This window comes from Oculina patagonica, chromosome 1 (genome assembly GCF_052425735.1).
Source record: "Oculina patagonica isolate OP01 chromosome 1, crgOcupat, whole genome shotgun sequence".
Classification (NCBI taxonomy): Eukaryota; Metazoa; Cnidaria; class Anthozoa; order Scleractinia; family Oculinidae; genus Oculina; species Oculina patagonica.
This window is the reverse complement of record NC_135758.1, coordinates 26,168,674-26,175,686: the sequence shown is the minus strand read 5'-3', so window position 1 is coordinate 26,175,686 and position 7,013 is coordinate 26,168,674. Positions and strand designations below refer to the sequence as shown.

General features: G+C 38.5%; 1 pseudogene across 1 annotated transcript in view; it reads left to right on the top strand.

The window, feature by feature from the left end:
- LOC144642281 (uncharacterized) overlaps positions 1-7,013 on the top strand; it is a 38,318-nt pseudogene that overhangs the window by 7,098 nt on the left and 24,207 nt on the right. The window contains exons 4-5 of the transcript XR_013568718.1: positions 508-605; positions 2,939-3,021. The product of XR_013568718.1 is annotated as an uncharacterized LOC144642281 (transcript). The remainder of the gene's footprint in view (positions 1-507; positions 606-2,938; positions 3,022-7,013) is intronic.

Here is a 7,013-nt window from a genome sequence, read left to right as displayed (position 1 = left end):
TATAAGTACATGACCTCATGTGAATTTTTTAAAAAAAGAAAGAAATAGTTACTTCCCACCTAAGATTGCTTACAGTTAGATTGCAACACTTAGAATTTACCAGTGAGAGTACAAAAGTTATATTTCCCACATCATTACAAAAAGTGTAGCCCGAAATGGTAGTCTCTTGTCTAGACCAGTATCAGGCGGGGTATTTTTCTTGTACAATGGTAGAGATGGAGGGCAAAATGTTGCTCTCTGCAAGGCTCCGCGCGGCATTTTGCCATCGTTCGACAACGACAGGTAGGCTTGTTCTTCTAATAATAATAAACGTTATTCAAGTGTCTTTTAACTTTAGCTTTGGAGAGAACTAATTGGGGACACAAATGAAATGATTTTTTTTTTAATCCGCCCCGGCCCTCGATCTCTATCGACACGTTTTCCAGTATCAAGTCACGCGCATAAGATTCTTGTACGTACATCATTAGAGGCCGTAAGAAAAAAACGCTTTATCGTTTTTTTTCGCAGGACTTTCCCGTGCGCACCGCTTGTCACGGCGTCGGAGCCGCTCAGAAGACGTGTTGGCAGTACAGAATGGTACCCGTTCCCAGTCATTCAAGCTAAGTGTAAGTTTCCTGTAATGGAGCTGTATTCATGTTTATTCGCAATGCGCCGCAACACTGTTGAACAATACCAACATTTACAATAACCAGCCACGCTATATATTTATAAAAGCTTTTACTAGGCGCCATGTTAAATGCCGCCTTTTTTTCAAATTCTGACATTTTTGGAGACTTTTAGTATAATTCATTTAGGTTTTTTCTTGAGAAAGTAACTTATCCCCATAGAGTTCATTCCTACCAGTAATCAAACATTTCATTTTTACAAAATATGTAAATCTCTCGTTACAAAACCAATACTCTGCTAAACAGATATGTGACAATGTTATTTTACGCAACACACAGGGGTGCTTTCTTGGGAAAGTTACTCAGTTGTCAAATTCTTAAAGTAAACGGAACATGTATATCAATCACGCATTGTCAAGAAAGACTGGTAGCGAGCCAAATTAATGGGAATTGTAAGTTAAGAGAGCTGTAAAGTAATCGTTAAGGGGACCATTAAAGAAATGTGTCATCGTAAAATTACAACAATTTCATTCGAATTGCAAATTGCTCCAGTAGGTATTAATGGCTCACGAGATAGCAATCTTGAAACTGTATTGTTCCGTTCTAAAGTGTACTAAGGGGCGTAACGATTCGTATGTAAAATTACCATAATGTAATTTTCAAGTTGCACTGTGGCTAAGCCCATCTTTTTGCTTATGTTATGATGTTCCACGTCAGTTATCAATGAGAATATAAAATTATTTTTCGAGACTAAAATTCAGTCTGTCGATACAGATTTTCTTAACTAAATCTAAGGCCATGCTAAGTCTTAAGTAGGCTACCCTATCGCTTCTTACGACTTCTTTGTTCATTTTCTGTCGAAATTAAAAAGCGCTAAAAAGATCAAGGATTGTGCGGAATTCTTTCAAGATTTTTCGTCGACCTCTTTTCTCGCCCTTTTTTCGTTCCTGTCTGTTAAACTTCAATAGAGAAACCCACAAATACCTTTACGGATGTATTTTTTGTCCTGTAGGGAAAAAAAGCTGACTGTTTCCAGTGAATTCGATACAGAGATTTTACTTGTTGCTTAGCGATAACAACAATAATAATTCTCAAAAAGAGACAAGAAAATCTGGACGCCATATTGCTCTCGGTCAAGGCCTGGGTCTAATATATTTGTCAGCATTTCTTCGCCGAAACAGGCGCGGCGGAACAAAACAAAGCACGCATTGAAATTTATAATTACGTATGTTCCTCCGACTTCGAGTCAAGAATCGCATAACTGTCAACTGAACTGTTCTCCGACAAAATTTGGCTTCTTAAGGAGTTATATAGCGTGCTATTTTACGTAAAGCTTTATGTCCGAGGTAAGTGTTACTGATAGTTTTGAACTCGTGTATTAATTAACATCTCAACTTTGTGTAAGCTGTCGCAATGTGCTTAATCTTTAAATTATGACTTACAACACGTGACTACAAAGTTATTTCTTTGGCAAATTCGCGATTCACGCTAGCGGTAAAAACGTTAATAGCGAAGAAGAGTAGTTAAAGTGAGGTCGACTATGCGGTCGTTCTCGTGATTGAGAGCGGAATTAGTTATGCTGTGGTCTAACTTGCATGTCTTTTGAATATTAACTTCTAACAGATTTACAGGTGTAATATGTACGCAGTCGTACGGAACCTTCTTCATTGTAAATTGCTAATTCGTGTCTATCTGGCGAAAGAACGAAACATTTATACATGTAGTTCGAAAAATTGCAATACATTCGTCGCTCTCTGATAATTATTCACATTTCGTGTGACAGCGCTAAAAAAGAAAAAAAAGGCCAATATCGCCTCGATACAGCTAAATGATTCTGCGGTTTTCGACAATAAGTCTCACTCTGTGAAGTGATTTGTCCACATCATTTAGCTTCGTGTGTGTTTTGTTCGAGCTGACAATGAACTCTCGGTGATTTTTTTCATTACAATGTCTTAACGCGCCTAAACACGGGAGCTGTCGATATTAACGGGTACAAAGACAAATAGAACTTGTTCTGAAATTGCAAATTAAAAGAGTGTTATTGAAAATTAGAATAACGTTTTCGAGGTTTACTTAGCTTCGTCAACGTTGTTGCATTTAAACGGTCTCACAAGTGTTCAATTTTGTTTTAAAACGGTGATTGTTCTTGCGGTTTATTAGTGAGTCATGTGAGACGGCAAAATATTCCTCCTTAACAGAATTATCGAAATATCTGATATTTTCTCGGAAAGTTTACTTAAAGGCGTCATGAAGACACAGTTATCAATAACCAGTTCTGCCGGCAAGCGCCAATGAAAAACCCGGTATAACGGCGAAATTGTTTATTCTTCCAGGACATTTCCAAGAAGATTGCAGAGGGAATAAGATCTCACCGTTCAAGAAGTTTGTTTTTACCGGGAGGCAGCAATGACGATAGGTAAGTCGAGAAGCTTGCAAATATCGAAAAACAATTTTCATTATTTAAAAAGTGAACATTTATTCTGTCATGCATAATACATCTCAGTCCCTGTCAGATGAGTTTATAGAAACTTAGCTGCACCATGATAACGGATATAAGTTAATTACCGTTTAGAAGATTTGAAGCAAAAACAGGCGGGTAAAAAAAAGGAACGTTGTCGCAATTTACTGCAGAAGCAGGTGGCTAAGCATTTTTGCCAAATTGAAGTATTTATTGGGTTTGGACCGTCGAAATTACCTTATCTCCTAACAATTTACTAATATATATCCTACGTTGAGTGCTATCTTAGTGCATATTTCGCAGATAGGCTTTATGTCAAGTGCACTGATTTTTACTTCAGTTAAAATAAAAATAAAAATAAAAAAAAGAACATAAAAATGTCTATCGTCAAACTGTAATTTAAATTAATAATCCATGGAAGAGAATCCTAGTATAAACTCTAAACGTAGTGCAGTAAATGGTGAAACCAAGCATGGAAGCTTAAATTCCACTATATTTTACTAGATTTATGTTGGAGATTAGGTTTTGTTCTGAAATCTGGAGGCCAATCCAGCGGCTGGTATTGTTGTATCTGTGAGGGCTTATAACAAAGTTGCATGCATTTTGCCTAAATCTGTACTTTGGCGGTTTATGTGGCTGACTAGAGGAAATTTTGGTAAACAGGAAGAGGAATTCCAAAAATAAACTGGTCTGTGAAAATGCTTCTTCACGAATATATCACAGTTACTTCCTCTGGAGTTGTTTTTGGCCCCTGCTGCAAAACATTGCATAGTTTTCCACTGCATAGTACACCAAAATGTACACGCGTTCCTACTAAAATAAACGTGTTCGCTTAACTAACTATAGCTTTTAAAACTTGTTGGAGCTTTGGGCTGAGCAGGGTACAAGATATGTTGGAAAATTGCTTTCCTGTTCAACATGTCGGCACTTTAAAGGTAACTAAGTCAACAAAGACTACGTAATGATGTAATATATATGAAATGATTCATATATGAACTGCGGTTGTATATGAAAGTGATAAATGATCGTCGCAGTGAATTTCCAATTTAAGCAATTGGAATAAAGAAGCCTGAAAAAAATTCAGGGCTTCAACGGGATTCGAACCCGTGACCTCCGCGATACCGGTGCGATGCTCTACCAACTGAGCTATTGAAGCCACACATTGGGAGCAAGGTCAATTGTGAGTTCATATTTTCCCGCGAGAGGAGTGAAATGATGTAATATATATGAAATGATTCATATATGAACTGCGGTTGTATATGAAAGTGATAAATGATCGTCGCAGTGAATTTCCAATTTAAGCAATTGGAATAAAGAAGCCTGAAAAAAATTCAGGGCTTCAACGGGATTCGAACCCGTGACCTCCGCGATACCGGTGCGATGCTCTACCAACTGAGCTATTGAAGCCACACATTGGGAGCAAGGTCAATTGTGAGTTCATATTTTCCCGCGAGAGGAGTGAAATGATGTAATATATATGAAATGATTCATATATGAACTGCGGTTGTATATGAAAGTGATAAATGATCGTCGCAGTGAATTTCCAATTTAAGCAATTGGAATAAAGAAGCCTGAAAAAAATTCAGGGCTTCAACGGGATTCGAACCCGTGACCTCCGCGATACCGGTGCGATGCTCTACCAACTGAGCTATTGAAGCCACACATTGGGAGCAAGGTCAATTGTGAGTTCATATTTTCCCGCGAGAGGAGTGAAATGATGTAATATATATGAAATGATTCATATATGAACTGCGGTTGTATATGAAAGTGATAAATGATCGTCGCAGTGAATTTCCAATTTAAGCAATTGGAATAAAGAAGCCTGAAAAAAAAATTCAGGGCTTCAACGGGATTCGCATCGCATCGCACCGGTATCGCGGAGGTCACGGGTTCGAATCCCGTTGAAGCCCTGAATTTTTTTCAGGCTTCTTTATTCCAATTGCTTAAATTGGAAATTCACTGCGACGATCATTTATCACTTTCATATACAACCGCAGTTCATATATGAATCATTTCATATATATTACATCATTTCACTCCTCTCGCGGGAAAATATGAACTCACAATTGACCTTGCTCCCAATGTGTGGCTTCAATAGCTCAGTTGGTAGAGCATCGCACCGGTATCGCGGAGGTCACGGGTTCGAATCCCGTTGAAGCCCTGAATTTTTTTTCAGGCTTCTTTATTCCAATTGCTTAAATTGGAAATTCACTGCGACGATCATTTATCACTTTCATATACAACCGCAGTTCATATATGAATCATTTCATATATATTACATCATTTCACTCCTCTCGCGGGAAAATATGAACTCACAATTGACCTTGCTCCCAATGTGTGGCTTCAATAGCTCAGTTGGTAGAGCATCGCACCGGTATCGCGGAGGTCACGGGTTCGAATCCCGTTGAAGCCCTGAATTTTTTTTTTTTTTTTCAGGCTTCTTTATTCCAATTGCTTAAATTGGAAATTCACTGCGACGATCATTTATCACTTTCAAAGACTACGTAAGTGCGCATGAGTAACCAGAGCTGTGCTCTAGCGGAGCCCGGGTGCCACAGGCAACTTACTCAGTTTTGCCTTTGGGCGACTTGAATAAGTTTGCTATCCTGAAAGCTTTGAAGAGCTGGGCACCCAAGATTTGTTACAGAAGAGGCTTTGGGCACCCTGCAGTTACTCAAAGAGCACAACTTTGGTACTAACGGCAACGAAGTGAGGGCCCGGCACTAAAGGCTTGGTTGCCTCCTGTTCTTTATATACAGTGTCTATCGTACATATTTTCCCCAAACATTTTAGGAGAACAAAGAATACACCTGCAACTTTTTCTTCATTAAACGTTTTTAATTTCCATCTACTAACAAGAATTCCGCGTCTTTGAATTCCTTTCGCCGCAAATTACACACGTACGTATCCCGTCACGAAAGTCATTTTTCAAAACCATTCTTACGAGAGGTTTTTAATCTCTTTTTTAATCACTTAATTGAGCTTAATAAGTCACAGAATGTTATAAAGAATGGGCAATTATATCAGTTATTACCTTCATTAAAAAGCTGTTTGGATGGTGCTATTAATCATTGCTTCGCTCCTATTGGTAGTTGAGTCTTTAAGCAATTTTGTTCTTTAATAAACTAAACTAAGCGTTTATACAAAAGCTGTGAAAATTCCGAACAAACCCGCTAATCCCTTTGCATTGTAATTGTTTTAAACGCCATCCCTTTGATTTGAAAACGCTCGCTATGCCAAAGATCTTGCAGTGAAGTATACAAAGTTTTTTCCGGATATGTTATCTTGAGGTGCTAGGCAGTTTTCGGTAGCGGCAATTAGAAGCAAACTGTGGTAATTAATGTGACGGCAGATGTCATGAACGGCTCACAATTTGCACAAAATATGCAGATTCCCAGTATTTACGCGTCGGAGGCGACTCAAACCGTCAGGGCCATAACACGGTAAGATGCTATCAACTACTATGATATTGCCTGAGAAAGCCTTTTTCGGGTTCAGTTGACGACAAGAAGTCAAGTGGTGCAAACGTAGCGCAATATAACCTTTTGTAACTTAACTTCCTCGGGAGTTCGTTTGCATCGACGTTAAGTCTATTATGATTCAAACCCAAATTACTTTTGAAGTTACTTTACAGACTCGACACGTTGAACGCTCTGTTTTCGTGCAGCAGTCTCTGCTTTTCAATTTCTTCGCCTGTTTCCGTTGTTGACGTAGTTGACGCATCTCCAAGAGCTTTACTGTGATACTCTCATATCCTGCGCTCTTTTCTTTGATTTAGCCGGTGTGTGGACGAAAGGATTTGTCATTGTATATATAGTATTTTTTTGGTTATTGTCTAATACTCCCTGCCAAGAATCTTATTTTATGTGCCATGCAGCACAACCTTTACATTCTCGCAGTTGTACGAGATAAAAAAGTACAAATCTATCGTCTAAGGTAGAGCGTACGAA